Source organism: Amphiura filiformis, chromosome 12 (assembly GCF_039555335.1).
Source record: "Amphiura filiformis chromosome 12, Afil_fr2py, whole genome shotgun sequence".
NCBI classification, from domain to species: domain Eukaryota; kingdom Metazoa; phylum Echinodermata; class Ophiuroidea; order Amphilepidida; family Amphiuridae; genus Amphiura; species Amphiura filiformis.
The window spans coordinates 9292527-9311349 of NC_092639.1; the positions used below are offsets into that span (position 1 = coordinate 9292527).

The following is an 18823-nucleotide window of genomic DNA, read 5'->3' on the forward strand; positions in this document are numbered from 1 at the left end:
TTTGAACAAAATAATTACAATATATAATCTGTGAATAAAGAAAGGGCCAGTACGTATATCATTATTAGCTAGATATTGGGCAAGAGGGTGGTTACATATTAAAGCCATAATATTGTTACATTTACAATAGAGGTAAAAATTTTCATTATGATGCTCGGCTTTTCATCCCAGCTACATACAATTTAAGCACATATCATTCGATTTGGGTACAGGTAAATGTCAAAAATAGAATCTTTTATTAATTTGTCATAAAATTTGCAATATATCGCGAATTTCAAAATATTTAGCTTATTTGATATCAGAAGGATATTCCTAGATACACAAAATTATGAAAACCTACAGATGAGAATGCAATGACACGAGCCTTAGACCAATTCACGGACAAGTAATTCAATAAGCAAAGAAGATAGCAATGACCGCGTTCTCGATTCAGGGCCACCGGGTCAAGCATGTTTTGTTAATATGTATATTTTCATTAGTGATAGCTAAAGGCATATTGTAGCACTTCAATAAAAGAATAGGTTAGTATTTCTTTTTTCAAACATATTAGCTTTTACTGTCAAATATGTCCCCTTTTAGTTTTGAGCCGAACAACTGAGGTAAAGCAAAGAAAATTGGAATGTCATGTTACGGTAGGGTTCTTTGATGTGTGTGTATGACCGTCCCGAACGCCATGTACGTACTGTGTTATGAACATCGCATACTTGTTCGACTAACATTTCCATCGTAATAATAAACAGTCTTGTTCAGACGGTTTATTACAAATCTCGGATTTTGACAAAACCAAAGCACCTAAAATCTTGATTCTCGCAGTGTATCTTTGTTTACTAAAGTACATTATAATCGTGTAAAAAACAGAATTAAAAAAAATATTGAGAGCGTCCTCCCCAGCAAATGTTACAATAATGGCTTCAATACAATTGTATATTTTAATATACAATTGTATTGAAGCCATTATTGTTATTATTGTAAAAAAGCACTTGTATTAAAAGCACTTGGCTTAAAAGCACTTGTATTTTGACAATCGTTATTTTTATGATACGTACCGAGACAAGGGATCACTTCACACCACTCAGATATCAGCTGGTCCTCATCCATTATATAGCAACGAGGATATCTATCGCTGAGGTTTGTAAACCGGCAGAAGTTCTCGCTGAAATCTTGAGAGGATAGAAAACGAAGGAGGGATTAAAATAACAGAAAGATACATTTTTGTTGTTGCTCTAGTGGATATTTTGAACCACAGCAGACCTCTCGCACCAGAAGCAAATACCTGACCAAGTGTGCGTGTCATTCTTCTGATGCTCATTATAGAATGTACAAATTCGATCCAATTTATCATGTTTTTTCAGAAACTAGGCAAATGTAGAGCTAAACGGATTACGCTAGTTTCATTCAAAAGGTCACGTTATAAATTCAATTGAAATCAGACGAATAAGCGATGGAATGGTTTTCTGACTGAACGAAGCACACCGACACCGCCTGGCTAATAATTATTTGGTGCAGAAGGGACACTAAAATGAATACACGGGATCGATACACGTGAATTGCTATGCACGATTTTGATATCAGACGAAAATCTTCTGATACCGGGTTAGAAAATGATGAATATCTCCCGTCATGATTTTTTTCTCAAGAAACCAGATTTGGTCTCATAAACTTGGAAATACGTGTTGAACAGATATGATAGTCGCTAGAATGCGCTTTGAAAATTGGCCGTGCGCTTTGAACTCAAAATTTGACCATTTTATATTGCGTTGGTCCTGTTATGGACTACAGCGTGCAGCGTGTAGTACAGCTGCACTCACTGTAGGCAGTATAAAAGTCGATGACCATTGACCTCAATGGGGTATACAAGCTTAATCACGCACAACCAAGATCGATTACCCGGCTATTGTGAGTAGCCTTAGTTATGTCCCTCGACTAATTATTAGTTTAAAAGAGCTTTAAAGGTTTGAACCAAATGGCTAATCGTGGCTGTGGATTTAACCTACCATGGCGATTCCTGCCATGAAGATATAGGGTCGAAGACACTGTGCGAAAGTACTCGTGGAACAGTCTAACCATGCCGCTAACCAAACTGCAATTGAACGCAAAATGGATATTGGAGCAATTCCCAAGTCCCATCTTGATCAGTGGACTTCGGGTATATATATAAATGCGCATATATAAATGCGCACGTGACATCTACAAGTCGCCATACCGTGTTCAACGATGTAAGGTACCCGGATGTGCACACATTCCACACGCAAAAGTATAGGCGAAAATGACAGGTTACAAGGAAAATTGGCTTTGCAAAATAGTGGCATTGATTGCTAAGGGCAAAATAATTTGACCCGAAACATAAACTCTTTATTTGGATTTTCCATTACGGAAAAAAAAATTATGACGGAAAAGCTAGATATAGCTGATTTAAAAAGTTATATTTCATTATTTCCGTGCTAAATGGGCGTGGCAATTGGCCATATTGATGACGAAATGTGATTCTTACTGGCATTAAGGTCAGAACTGGGTACCTGCCGATGATGTTATTTGATAATGTTTGCACGTAGGGAACTTAGGGGGCCGTCATTTTCTTCGGAAGGAAGGGGTCATGGATTTATTTATTTGGGAGTCAAGATAAGTATCCCCCCCCCCCCGTAGTGCCGCCCATGAACATAACTCTGACCCTAATTTTAACTCTAATTATAACGTAAATTGAGGAAACTATAACTTTAGCCCTTTTCGGTATAATGACCCGCTCAAACTAATAGGCTAGATGTCCCCGCCCGACCTCCTCAATTCTAACTTACTCATTCGCTCGCAAATTGACAAAAAAACAAATTCAAAATGTGTTTTTAAGCACCTTTTTTTTTTTTTCATGCTAAATCGGTAATCTGTACGCCCTTTGTCACCCTTTGACGTACAATTTAGAGTATAAACACGTAGATGACTGTACATGATCTAATCATCCCGGCTGGAAGATGTTGAGGAAGACTCGTATACTATACATAACGCTCATACGTTATATGACAATATGACGTACAATCACGTATGTGATGCATGGTTGGAGATTTATTCAGCTAGTAAGTTAGATCTAGATCATACACATTATTGTCATGGTATATTGTAATTGTATACGTCAATTTTGTTCAGTTTGATCCAACCGGCTTATAAAGTTTTACTTTACACGGAAGGGGAAAGTTAGCAAAAAAACAATTAATTTATGAGTGTAAAAGGGGGGAGGGTTGGTTTTGGGGGAAGGGGGGGACAAATAATATTTATAAAATTATAAGTAAGGCGAGAAAGAGAAACCCTGTTCTACGGGCGAACGGACCTTTCAAGTAGGGTCGGTCGGTCGGTTGGTATTTAAAAAAAAAATTAAATAACCCAAAAAATCACAAAAATCTGTAAATAAATTTCAATTTGAGAAAATACAAACAAAATTGTCCTGAAATTTCCGAAATTTGGGGTCGGCATTCATTTGTACAGGAAAAATTTGTTTCCCAAAATAGAACAGGGTTTTCGTTTTTCGTCGAATAAATAAATAAATAAATAAATAAATAAATAAATAAATAAATATTACACGTATATCAATACAGTATGTATTGGACTCGCTACACTGTGTTTCACGTTGCCAGATTGGAACACAGTGTAGCGAGTCCAATACATACTGTATTGATATACGTGTAATGCTACTGCTCTTTTTCGAAATCGAGCACTCTTTTACAGCAGTTTGTGATAACTTTTTCGTGTATATAAATAAATAAATAAATAAATAAATAAATAAATAAATAAATAAATAAATAAATAAATAAATAAATAAATAAATAAATAAAAATAAATAAATACAAATAAATAAATAAACATTAGTTATGTTTGTACATGGGGTGCTGTGCAATAATCATGATCCTTTGATATCCATGATTTATCCTTGCAAATTTATAGCATCGAACCTCCAGCCAATGTTCCTTGCCAGTGCTAGCCACGAAACAAGGTCACAACTGTAGCCACTCCTTCAATGATCGCCATTTCAGTGATTGACAGTGATGTAATGCAAATATGGCGCTAGCCATCTGGTCACGTGCGCATTTATATATGCGCATTTATATATACAACCGAAGTCTACTGTTGATATGCAGTATAATTTCGTCATCTTATTCAATATTCACGATAAAAGTTAAGTATTGATATATTAAAAATAATACTTAAAGCCACGATGTACAATTACCGTCAAATTATTTGTTTTTTAAACGTTAATAACAAGGTCACCTGTAGTTATGTAACTGTTATTAAGGGGGTACTACACCCGTACCCCTGTGGTTAATTTGTGACTATTTTTGCATTTTTCTCAAAAACTAATACTACACTGGTAACAAAAGTTATGTATATTATTGGGGCAAGGAATCCAATTACTACACTGAAATTTCAGTGAATCAAGACAAGCGGTTCAGTAAATATGATAGGAAATGAGGTACATCCTAGCGGTACCTCATTTTCTATCACAAGTGTCGAACCGCTTGTCTTCGGTCACTGAAATTCCAGCGTAGTAATCGGATTCCTTGCCCTATAATATACATAACTTTGTTACCAGGGTGTTATTAGTTGCAAAATAGTCAAAAATTTATTGAGGGTGTAGTACCCCTTAACTACCCCATACCTGAATTTGGGTGATCAAGTAAACTGATACTGATATCCGAGGTATTAGAGTTAAACACTTCGTCCCAGCTCATACAAGATATTGCGTCTGGACCTGTTCTTGGGTTTGCTTGATTATGAAATCCATAGTATAGTTTTCTTTCGCTATCAAAGCAGTCACGAAAACCTGTGAATAATTACAAATAAATAAGAAGAAACTTCAATGTTAGCATCTAGTACCAGACATTACTGATGGAAAATGGTAAATGAAGGCCAACTATTAAGCCGAATTCAACCATCGAGCTAGGTACTCGATTGATATTTTATGCGCATTAGAAACTGATACAAAGGGGAGGAACACATAATTATGCTATAGACGAATCCTATTTCACGCATTCCTACACCTCAATGGCAGCCATAGCTGGGTCCCCGTCGGGTCTATTCCACCTCAAATGAGAAATGATGCGGTATTGGCGGGGATTTTAAACTGCATCCCATCACCCGTGTTACATGTAAACAAAAGAATGATAAAACTTTACAACACAATACGATATAACATTGATTTTTAAGCGGCTTTAATCCACCCAATTGGGCAGTAACAACACCAGTTTGGTGCAGAGGGACCCAGTAATAGCCGACTTATCTACTAATTAATTTCATACGGGAAAATACAATTATTATTATTCCGACCAATATAATTAATTTGCCTCAAGTTATGCAATGGGTTATTCGCTCGACCAAATTAATTTTACTTCAGCTGCAGTTAAAACATACTGGTATTCCGTGGTCAATTATGCTTTGATTCGCTAGTTGATATTATTGTCCGTTTACAAATACAGGTGTCGAACGGTTCAACACAATTAAAGGTCATATTTGTGCAGAACATATTAAATTAGGAATATTGAAACTCAATGGAACACTCGTTATGGTGTAATGAAAACATATGCTAGTTTACTTTGAAATTTATTAGATAGTATTTGCTTTTTCAATTGAATACATGAATACAAACCCACCCAAGTCCATACTTTGGCCAAATTGAGTTAAACATGGGAAATTGTTGCTATACATAGGCCTGTCATGTGTATAAAAGAACAACTCAAATCATCCTCTGTGTCTATTGAGCATGTGAAAAATAGCTTTATATGAAAGAACCACCCAAGTCCAGGATTTGAGTCTTGTAACACCTTAATTGAAATTCAGTATGTATAAAAGTCCACTTGTAACACATTCATTGCTGGAGAGTGGGTTTAATCAAGGAAAGTGTGTTGTTTATATTACATGGTAGTATGCTTATCAACATTATACATACCTGTGTGCTTTATTTTGTATTATCTTACTAATGGTAATTTCATTCCAACATTGTTGTCTTTGTACATGTATATGCTTCAAAAACCACCCAAGTCCAGCATTTAAAATGAGCCCCCACGAAGTCCCTGAAATGCTAATCGTCATACCTAATACAGTTTAACCCACTCATTTGCACGTGAAACATACCATATTTACCAGGTAAATCTAACTGAAAGAATTAAAATGATACACAGGGTTTTTTTTTCTCAAAATCACTTCCCATGGACCTGGGTGGGTTTTGCATTCATGTATTCAATTGAATCTCACTTTGAAAATTGATATTTGCATTACAAGTGTCACGGACCTTTATACTATACCCTAACTATAATTGAGTTGGTTCTATGTTCTATGGCAGAACAAAGATGATCGCCTAATTATATTTGAAAGTTTCTTAAGGGGTGTTAAGAGGGTGGAAACGTGGTTTGGATTCCAGAGGGAGGGTATCTGTATTAAGAGACACAGTCATCAGAAAAGGACTAGCTCCAATCGCGCGCCAAATAAGTTAGCAGTTCAGAAGTTCAATATTTTCACTATTTGGAGAAAAAAATAGACCGAGCTGGGAATCGAACCTTGGCCCTCCTGCTTGAGAAACACAGTGTATTACCACTAAACCAACTAACTATTAGCTGTCCGTAGTGTGATAGTAATCCTTGACATTGTTAGATCAAGCAATCAATCAAGTGTTCAAGTAATCAACACTCAATGGTTAAATAAACCGATGAATATTACTACCTACTAATCTTCCAAATAAATGAATGAATGAATGAATGAATGAATGAATGAATGAATGAATGAATGAATGAATTAATTAATTAATTAATTAACAAAAGAAAGAAAGATGTTTAAAACCGTAAAACCGCTATGGGCTCCTTTGCCATAAGTGGAATTTTAGGCACAACCTAAAAGTGCCCTCCCCTAAAATTTCCACCAGCAAATAAGGGCACGGAACCTTAATTCTAGTTTGGATTGCAGAGGAGGAAGCTCTCTATTTGCACATGAAATTTGAAATTACCTCAAGGAAAAGGAGCTCATGTGCGCCATCAGGCCAATCTTTACGGTACGTTCGTCAGACAACATTTTGCAGAATTCATTTAGTATTTTAGTTACAAAATTCCAAACATTCTATTATAATTTCCCTCTCCAGTTACCATTTAAGTTTGCCCCTATCCATGCTATCAGAGCCCTTAAGCGTTTTAACCTTTTTTAATGTTGTGTTGTTTTATTTTAAATTTCTGTGCTGATACAAAGAAATACAATTTGAAATGTATAATATGAATTAACAGTATGAATTTATAACAAATAGAGTATAAAACACCTTCGGTATTTCAATATGGAGATGCAAAAGATTATACTCTGTTGTAATAGCTTTAAAGGTATAGCTATTTCAATATCTTGATTATTTTTGTTATAAAATGTACGTGTTTTGACCAACATAAAAAACCCTCAAAGAAACACCCCCTATTTCCAGTTTTTGCAGGGGATGGGAGATGTGCGGAATTTTCAAAAAGTGAGATGAAAAAATGTTTCCATCCCCAAATTGTTTTTCTCTACATATCTAACCGCCAAATACAAGTCAAATTTTGAATACTGTCGTCTGGGAATATTGTTAGTGTCTCATGCATGCTGTACTGTCATATTTAATCTGACATGATAATAGGCAAATTACTGAATGTGTATGTTTCATGTTGTGCAGCATCCGCTCGTGCATTATTTTCCATGTAATCCATGATTACTCTGGATAATAGTGATAAAATCAGTGTTAAAATCACGAATCGTGAGCTTATTCTTCAACAATTTCAACACCCATATACAGACATGATTTAGGCATATATCTGTGACATGATTCTTTTGGGAAATAACCAACGTATCTCGGGATAGTAGAACAAGCTTTCAGGCAGAACCTAAAATACAGTCTATAATAATCAGAGAAGGTAACAAGTCATTTTCAGAGATGGTAACAAGTCATTTTGTGCAAGTCAAGATCAAGTCACAAGTCCTTTTTTCCAAGTCATTTTGAAAAAGTTGCAAGTCAAGTCACAAGTCGCAAAAATAGTCACTCGAGTTGTGACTCGAGTCCAAGTCACACAACTCGAGTCTACAACTCGGATAATAATTCACCTAAACCGTAACTCCAGATGCTGTTGCAGAGCGCGTAAATATGACTAAAGATATAATGACATAAACAGAAATAAAGACAAGATACGGAAAAAAGAGATGAGACATGTGCATTAAAAGTTGCAGCAAAATGCTGAAGACAAATCATAAATGCAGAAAGAAATGTCTCCTGTCAGCTTTTTCTGGTAGGGCTAGGATATCAGGTCAGTTACATAGGAAGTATTGACCCCTGATATGGCCATTTCGAAAAAGCGCTCTCTATCATTGATTTTCGTTTACAAAAGTGGGCTTGAGTCAATATTACACCATATTTGCAATGAAAATGAAATAAAAAAATTTACAATTACTTCATATTGCTATTTAAATGCCATATGGGATTTTAAGACATTTTGGCGGCCATTTAAAAAACGCCCTCTATCATTGTTTTTCGTTTACAAAAATAGGATTGAGTCAATATTACACCATATCTGCAAACAAAATAAAATGAAAAAAATCTCACAATAACTTGTTGCTATTATAATAAATGCTATTAAAATGCCATTATATGGGACTCTGGCGGCCATTTTGAAAAAGCGCCCTCACCGCTTAACCCAGAGTCGACATTTTTGCAGACAACCTGATTTCAATTCCCATATGGGTAAGGTTTCCAAAAAAAAGTTGTCTCCAAAATTCCCTAGAGGGTGGAGGGTTTCGCTTCATGGCGCGCACAGGGCCTATGCTGTGTATACTGTACCTAAGTAAAGTTGATGCCTATGTTATGAATCTAAATTGGGGAGTGAAGTCTTTATTAACGGATAAACTAATCCTCGCTTCACTCAGTGCAATTGATGCACGGAATCGGATATAAAAACGTTCACTTGATGAATGGTTATCATGGCTTACTGCACTATGATCAATATTCTATTATCGAATGAATTATCGTCACAACACCTAAATAAGCCTTTAAAATGTAAAGAATCTGATTCCGTTTGTTGACTACATTATATGTTTCTCTCATTTAATCACGGTAATATTGTAACCTCGGCAATAAGCGCACAGAATTTAACCACTGCTTATAAAATCATGCAATACTAATGGCATATTAGTCTGGCGTAAAGTGACTTGATGATAAGGTCAATGTACGTGGTGTCGTGATCAGACAGAACGCAATATATTAAAGCAATATTATAACATTTCCATAAGAAATAGAATTGTATTTTTTTGGTATAAAATGTTAGGTTTCACTGTCAGATATGTCCTCTTTTAATTTGGGCCCAAACAGACGAGGCAAGACAAAGAAAATCGCTATTTAATACCAGCGCCAATGCGAGCCACTCATTCGAATGTGAGTCGTGTCGGCTCTTTTGATATGTCACGCCATGTACGTATTGTGTTATGCAAATCGTGTACGTGTTCGACTAATATTTTCATCGTAATAATAACGACAGTTCCTGCGGTTTATTCAAAATCTCGAATTTCGACAAAACTACAGCACCTAAAGTCTTGATTTTTGCAGGGTATGTTAGTTTACTAAAGTACATAACAATCGTGTAAAAACAGAATTTTGAAAAATATTGAGGGCCTCTTCATCAGTAAATGTTATAATATGGCTTTAAGACAATTTGCTTTAATAGGCCTACTGTAAATTACAGTGTATGATGTTCGCTTGATAGTTTGTATCAGCTCGTACATGTAGACCTGCAAGACCTTGGCATTTCCGACATGGTCGAAGCAATTGATGTTTGACATTATTCTCTAAAGCAAGATGTAGCAAACGCGTTGATCTTGCTCTCTATATCACTTGATATCACTCAGGATTCACAGCATACAGTAATACTGTCACATGTGCAGTGAAAAGTCTTACTTTTGTTGCTTGTTTGACTCCTCCGTAGGCAATCTAATTTCCAGAATGTGCGCCATTTCTGTCCTCTTCTTGTTACGTTGATATTTATTTTTAGGAGAGAATAAATAGGAACAGCCGTGATGTATCATTTATATATAACATAGGGTGCAAAAATCTGACACCAGGCCAGCCCATGGCCAGAGGGTAACATGAGTAGGTTTGTTTTACCTTGAAGGCAAGGATAGTCTTGCAAATATGGGCTTTTCCCTAGGCCATCCAATATGCCATATACAGCAGGACTACAACCCGGGGGGGCACTCCAACTTTGGAGGTGACGCGTATGTAGGGCTGTTAAGACCCCCTTTTTCAGCATCGCTGTCACCCAAAGACCCCATATTTTTTTACGAACACATGTTCTGTCACCCGAAGACCCCTTATTTTTTCATTTGATCTGTCACCCAAAGACCCTTACTTGTTCAACTTTCATTTATCACTGATTTTGTCACTTATTTTGATAAAACAAAGAAATTTGAAGCCATTTAGAACTAGAAATTCGATTTTCGAGGTTTCTGTTGCGCTGTTTCGGCTCTCACCCAAAGATTCCATTTAATAAAAGGGTCATGTTCTCACCCAATGACCCCATATTTTTTACATTTTGCTCTCACCGAATGCCAAAAATCATGCTCTCACCCAATGACCCCATATTTTTTACATTTTGCTCTCACCGAATGCCCCTTAGTGCGAATGTGCCAGCCCTACACCTATATCCATTTCAAATTGAAGTGCCCCCCCCCCCCGGGGACTACAACTGGTATCTATGGTCAGTTTATACTCCTATTTTCCACATCTGTTATTTTAATATGCTCCTTTAAGAATATTGTAAATAATAAACATGTTTATATAGATCTTGAAAGTGCATATGACTCGGTTTTTAATGTAATTTTTCATGTTTTTTGAGTGCGAGCCTAGCTACAGCTCGATGAAAGTACACACCTGGTTCACGAATATGTCAAATTATTAACGATATTATGGCTGTATAATAAAATGTTATAAAATGCTTTATAAAATGTTAATGAGAAAAGAAATTGTTTGGAGTTATTTAGAAGGGTGGGTTTCATGTATATAAAATTTAAATCCATTTAAGGGATCTTAAATAATTTTCATTTTTGAAATTCACGATATAATACAAATTTTATGACAAATTATTAAAATTTGATATTTTTCAAATTTTTGATATATAACAGTCCTCGAAATAAATTTTATAAATCTAATGATATATGCTTAAAGGGTATGTAGCTGGGAGGAAAAGCCGACGATCAATTGAAAATTTTGACCTTTTATATTGAAGATATGGATTATTTTCCCAAAAAGACCTATTGTTTTTGGGTGTTTTGGGGAAAAAATCCATATCTTCAATACGAAAGGTCAAAATTTTCAATTGATCGTCGGCTTTTCATCCCACCTACATACACTCTAAGTATAAATCATCAGATTTATAAAGTTTACTTCAAGTACTGTTAAATATCAAAAATATCAATTTTAATGATTTGCCATAAAATGTGTATTACATTGCGAATTTCAAAAATCAAAATTATTTGATATCAGAAGGACATTCTTCGTATTCAGAATGCAATTCGATATGTCTGATGTGCTCTAATGTCCCACAATAAATACTGTCCAAACGTTCATACCCCTTCCCTTAATTGACTAGCATTATTCTTAATTAGCCACAGCTCGATAAAAGTATACACCTGGTTCATTAATGTCACGTTAACGGTATTATGATTTAATACAAATGTTAATCAGAATGAAACGAATAAAAACTCTGTAAAAAAGCAAAAAACGCACATGTACCTACAATTACCTATGATTTATTTAGGCGGGTAGGTTTTCATGTAAAACGTCAATCCATTTAATTTACGTTTTTTACCTAGCTGCAGCTCGATGAAAGTACGCAGCTGGTTTACTGATATCAAGTTAAACGGTATTATGTTTAAACATTGTAATCAGAATATAAAAATGCATACAAACTCTGCAAAGTTGCATAAAATGCACAGATGTACACACATTGTCTTACACAGGTGCCTACATTGCCTTAAAATATCAGACATTGGCATACATTCTCAAAACGATTAAACACATTGTTTATGAACTGTATGTCTATTTATAGTACGTAACTTTCAATACTAAGATGTTCAGTTCATAACCTGGCAAAAAAATGCCGAAAAGATTTGATGTGTTTAGTGTTTGAGGGGGAAAGAAACAGAGTTGCGCCATAATGGATGGGAAAGAAGTCTGGTACTTCTTTCCTATCCATTATGCAGGGGGTAGATAAACTTGAGGGATAGACAATAAGAGGAAAGGGGAGAAGAGGGATGTGAGGTAAAGGGAGAAGGAGGGAGATGTGGGAGTTGATTAGATTAAACTGAATGAAAAGAAACGACCGATCAATATTTAATAAATTAGGGAGTTGGTAAAATTTTTCGCAACCAAACAATTTTGGAGATGCATTTGCAAACCGCGTAAGACGGGTGACGTGAAATGTTTTTTACTAATTACCATGATTAAGCAGTACGTTTCCAGAGGCGTTGCTTGATTGTTTGACGGAATACCACAAAATGTATCTTTTTTGCATAGTATTTTCCGACTCCAGCAGTCATACCTGGTGGAGAAACTTATTTAATTTCCTGGTTGTTGGTCGGGTTGACACTTGAATAGTGTAGAAACATTTTAAGCACGGATTTTTAATTCTCACTGCACGGATTTTTATTCACACTGCACGAACGTGCCAGGAGGTACGTGAAAATATCGCCTGGGCTCCATAATTCTACTAAGGATGTGGATTTGTTGCGCACAGCATTCACCTGCGCGAAATCCACGTACAAATATAGTATTTTACACTATTTTAGCACATGATCAGGGTGAATCTGTTTTCTTTTCCTTTGGGCACTCCACTTGTAACCATTGACCCCTGAACACCCCTCCCCCCTCCGCTGGCTGCGCTACTGGCACAACGCAAAGGTCCACTGGTGCATCAATGCAAAAATGCAAATCAGAAAATGTGTGGAAGTGGCAAACTTGTAGGTAAAGAATAAAAAAATTAATGTGTTCCCTTTTTATATAAAAATAGTTCCACGTAATTTATTCTGATTTAAGTTATTTTTAAAGTCATCATTACTATACTATACCCTACTGGTTGGAGAGGAGACAGGTAACACAGTAGTTCAACGAGTAGATGCTTGTTTTAGTTGTCATGCAAGGTGTCCCGTACTTGTTATGGTTAGTGTCGAAACTAATGCTATTCCTTACGCGTCATTGCCGCAGTGTTGTTCCATTGCACTTTTTGTACGCGGTAATTACTTTTAGGTTATTTTGACCCCAGTATAATTCGATTTGGTTTTCTGGATTGTTTTTTTCTCCGAAGTGAATATTTACATTCGGGGTCGCTGCTTGTAAATTAGGATTGCTCTATAATTACTGTGCCCTGAAGAAAGCCTAAACAGGTTTTCGAATCGCAACCGCAGTATAGTGACATAACTCAGCGTAGTAGTTTATATGCTCGTATGAACACACACGGAAAATAGAGTATACACATAATGTAAAAAGATAAAACATTTTGATTCATAATTATACAACACTTCCTATACCGTGTACCTTTGTAGAGGAGCCAAACGATAAATCCACATTTTCCCAGTAGCGTATACCCGAACGCAATGTAACGGAAGCTCGCATACGCGTTACGTGTGAATTCAGTATTTTGGAGGTAGCGGCAAAACATTGCCGCTTTAATTCTGTGCTTTTATTACTGATATCTGCAGCGAAGTTACCGATCTTCTTAGGTTGAATGGCAATCACTAAAAAGTATTATGTGCATTAGACGATCTTGCGCTTGTTTTTGGTTGTTGAAAGCCATTCAATCATGTTGCACCGTTGTTCATCACCATTTAACAACTCATGTCCGGCGCGTCTGTGCAGTTTACTCGACGCGGACGCATGATCGTTGTTAAACGGTAATGAACAACGGTGAAACATGATTGAATCTCTAATTCAATATTATTCAACCGAAAAGTACAATACTCCTTGTTGTTGTGAATACTATAAAATATAATATAACTACATTGTCAAAAACAATAAGGGAAGTATTATATATAAGATCTGACCCAATGTTAATTAAAGTACAGATACCATATTTCATCTAATGAAATAAACTACCATTTCTCCCATCTTTTCTGCATAGATCATGTATACTGCTCCAAGAAAGTATCCTTACACTTGGAAAAATAATCACAATTTCAAAACTGAACCATATTGGAGTAAATTTGTTTTTTATAATAGATGCACTATCTAATCCGGCACATTTTGACACCCCATTGAATCCAATGTGACTTCAAGAAGCAAAGTTACAAGCATATGATTAGACGAAGGTCCAGTTTTAAAAGTGACACACTGGCCTATTCAAAACTTCACGGACTAGACATTTGGTTTGAGAGTGGTAAATGGCTAATTTGTGTGTGCCTTTAATTTAAAACAAAAGGAACAAAAGAAAACTGAAACAAAAGAGCTGACAAATAAAATGCAAGTTATGAAAAGTACAGAAAAGTAAAAACTGAAATAAATACTGTTTTACATAAAGTTTCATTGAAGAAACTGTGTAGTCTCTTTGTTGTGCTTGTTGGAATCTTTTTGCGCCTTGTAAAGGCCAATTTGTCACTTTTAAAACTGGACCTTCGTCTATTCAATTGCTTGTAACTTTACTTCTGGATGTCACATTGGATTCAATGTAGTGTCATAATGTGCAGAATTAGATTTCCCCCAATCATGCCAATAGGGTTCAGTTTTGAAGTTGTGATTATTTTTCCAAGTGCAAGGATACTTTCTTGGCGCAGTATAGATGGTCAATACAAACACTTGCAACTGCAATCGCAGGTCCCGGTTCAACCATAAATTGTTCCACGCACTGATTGCTTTTTCAAACTCTTATACTTCCATCACGTCTTGAAAGAGAAAATCAGGAAGGCAAAGAAAAGGGAAAAGTGAAAGGAGAAGAAACAGGAGAAGAATTGAAAGGAAGGGGGAAAGAACTAAAAGAAGAGCCCATAAGCTAACAGATGTATCTGCGGTGTGTCCCTGAGTATTGTTTAATCCTTCAACTGAGATGTTGTTTTCAAATTATTCAATTCAACAAGCATATAATGTTATTATTATTTCTGGTTTTGGTTTTTTATCCTGCTCCAACCTACTGGAATTTTAAGATTTTGCGATACAAATTACTATATCCTCCTGTATGTTGATGCAAAATAATCATCTACGCGTTAAGCAATAGTTTCTCATATATAGCAACCTGTTTCATTTTATACCAATATACTAAAGTAAGAAATTTCAGTCAGAACCATATTTAATCAGCACAAATAAATTGAATTTTCAAACTGCAAACAAGGATGAATTCAATTTGAAATGCTTAAAATATGAACTGTATTCAACACCGATTACATATAAAAATAACGCCGATTGTAAAATGCATAGAATACCATGGTAACCTTGGACTTACGATACACTGGTTTATATTGTGTCCGCTCAATCCAAATCGAGCTAATTCATCAATTACATTGATGCCGACATTTGTATTAGCTTTGGTTCGCTTATATTGTATGAACCTTTAAATTTGTTATTTCCTTTCCAAAGCAAAATTCCTGACTGACAAACCGGCCATCCAATGTTACTGAACATTTTAATATGTTTTTGATCACTTGAAATGGCGTTTTACGATATTCCGAGGCGCAAATTGAGTAGGGAATATAAAACCTGGAAGTGGCACTAATCTAAAATTAGCACGTGACTTATTGTTATTAAAATGACCCATTGACTCTGATTGTAGTGATCATGTAATACCAGTTTTTGGCCAATACTGTTAGCAATACCACATCATAATTAATAATCATGCAAAATGGAACATGGCCGAAATGTCTCGAATCGGAGATTCTTTGTCCAAACATTAACTTTCGGTATATTTTGCACCAACTTGTCTCCAAGAGAGCCAACATGTGTCAACATTCTAACTATTGCAAATCAAACGGCATCAAACGAATAATGTCTTCTATTGAGTTTCCATGTTTAAACAACCTCCTTGGATGTAGATACAAACTTATATCCTTAAACCATGTTAACTGCGTTACATGACCTAACCTGGTATTTGTCTAAATTTCTAGAGAGCTTCGGTTGATGTTTCCGCCACTGTGTAGAAGGTTGTGCATCACCAATTTTAATTTATAAAAACTTTGGTAGGTGGAGATATTGACAAGCAGAGGTACTATCATAAAATATTGATCTGTAAGTCAAGTCATGTTTCAAACTCTCCTTGCATTTATGTCATTGTTACCCAGCTACAAAATGCAATATACGTATTTTGCTGAAGTGAAAGTAATTCTATGGAAGCAATTTTACATAGCAGACGGCTCTATTTTAATCTCCTGTCTTACCATTACATGTACAGTTAACATGTAAAATATAGATATATTAGTTTTGTAATAATAGTGCAATAAAAGTATAATATAGTGTAAATATATCACACCAAAAGAAACATATGTTTCTTCGAATAATGACTTGGCCCCGGGGCTCGGGCTGCACTGAGGATCAAAATTGTTTCTTGAGCATGCAAAATAGCTGTATATTTTGTGATGTCATGTTTATTAAATGTGTGTATTTTCCCGACATAATAAAAACGTATCTCATAGGTTAAAAATCCGACTGTTTGCCATGAATCTATATCAGTGTGTATTGGGCCCACCACGGATTTGTTTAGGCTATAAAATCGAAAAATAGCAGTTAGTTTTTGAGTAATTAAACCCCCGTTAACATTGTTAATTTTAAAACTGTAGAGAGTTTTTGTATTTTGAACAGTTCAATTCATTCGATTCAGGACCGAAGGAGGTGTATAGCTCCCCTCTGCATTTTCTACACTATAGTTGGTATCAATTTTGTCTCTTCTATCCAGTGATACGAAAATAGGTACCAGCATTTATCACATAACTCTACTGTCCATATAAAGGTCAATACAATTGTCGAAACATGCGATCTTCGCTGGATGTTTGGCTATATGTGATGTTTATGGAAATCACAAATCTAATCTAAATATCAATATTGAACTCAATAATTTTTAATTCAACATTAGAGCAAAAACATATAAAGTGGGCTCCCCCCCCCCTCACTCTCGGAGTTTGCTACTTTTCCTTACTATTTAAAGAGGGAGATCCGTTTAATACCATGGATACCTTTTGTTAAAATGAGTGTTAGGGATGGTCCCAGGATATTACACCCATAATTAAATAACTACAGATAGCGCAGCGCACGGACAGGCAAAGTAACGTAATGAGAATTCTAGTAAGGGCTGATCGTCCGATAGACCGTGTCATCAAAAACACGTTGCGTGCATTCGCGTTTGCCTACGCATTTACGCAAAAGAAGCGTAAAATGTGCGGTATTTGCTGCAGCCTGCAGCTTCGTATGTCACACCTCATAAAATGATTACAGATTACAGAACAGATGATGCTGGGATTTTGCCAGTTGGTGAATCGTCTGTATGTCTCTAGTTATTATTAGTCTATGATAACACCTATCAATATTTTGTGGTAAATGTACCAAAAAGAAAATCTTTTCGAACCCACTCCTCTTTTTCCTTTTTTCCTTTATATTATTTAGCACTCCTCACCGATATATCAAAAGTATTCCAAATGATTTGTTATATCTGTGCGGTGTGCTAAATATACAAGATAATTATGTAATATCCTCAGGCATTGTCAGGTGTAGTACGTTAAAGTTGATGGAGACTAAAACTCTTTTTGAGTCGCGTTCTATGTGTCAGCCCATGCTTTAAATTTGCTACTAACATTAAGGTAAAATTAGACGACAACTAGAAGAACTCAAAACATCACTAACAATGTAGAGAAGGATCTAGAATAAATTTAAAGAGACGTCTCCTGTATGCTGCATAACACGTGTCAGTGTAAGGCCTTGCACCCAAATGTAAGAAAATGAAATATAAAAGCATAGCCTGTATGCGCTACATGCTCGTGACAGTACTGGCATGGAGTTGCTTCCTTTCCGATTTCAATATTCTTTTTACTCTTTCATTCAATCGTTCATAACAGAACACGCTCGAGCCTTACTATTCCGTTCTACTCAAACATTCTAAGATTCTTTTGTACATATTTTGATTCTTTACAATACTGATTTTATAAATTGCAATTATGTATTAAATGCTGTCAAAATGCTTTTACTTCGATTATCCTGGAATGTTAGCTTTACGTTAATGCTTACATACTTTTGATAAACTTTGTGAAACGTTTCAAATTCCTGAAACGACCTCAGCTCTTTACTCGGAATAAATTGATCAATTTCAAAAAATAAATTATTATAATGCAATCAATAATCACACCCACCCATTCTGATTCCTACTTCATAGGCATAGGCTACCCACGTTATTAGTCGATGAAGTGTGACGAACAGTATAGATAACTCTTTTTCAGGCACCAATCTGTCATTTCTTACATTTCTGTACTCGTCTCTTAATTATCACGATTAGATTTCATTACTTGAGATTATTCATCAACATAATAGGTTTTTGATCATATATGCATTGAATTAAAGACTCAGCCGAGCTTTATGATATGCATTATATTCCGATTCTAATCATGCCATGTCGCATATCATTTTGAAATTACGCTATATCATTATCAAACAGCATTTTGAAACTAATGTTTGTGTCAATGCGTGATGGAATGCCTGTCTTTTAGGATACAAAATGCATTTGATCAAAGACCGTGAAAATTATCAACCCTGCGATTTGATAAATTATACCTACATCTGCTTCATATGATTTTTCAGTAATCAAGTTGCATTATTGTGTTGTGTAATCAGAGCCGCAAC

General features: G+C 35.6%; 1 long non-coding RNA gene across 2 annotated transcripts in view; it reads right to left on the reverse strand.

Annotated features, from left to right (window-relative positions):
• Nucleotides 1-1052: 1052 nt before the first annotated feature.
• LOC140165311 (uncharacterized) overlaps nucleotides 1053-18823 on the reverse strand; it is a 78403-nt gene continuing 60632 nt past the window's right edge. For both annotated transcript variants that reach the window (XR_011860676.1, XR_011860675.1), the window contains exons 2-3: nucleotides 4640-4804; nucleotides 1053-1160 (exon numbers count right to left, since the gene is read on the reverse strand). This is a non-coding gene — a long non-coding RNA (uncharacterized lncRNA). The remainder of the gene's footprint in view (nucleotides 1161-4639; nucleotides 4805-18823) is intronic.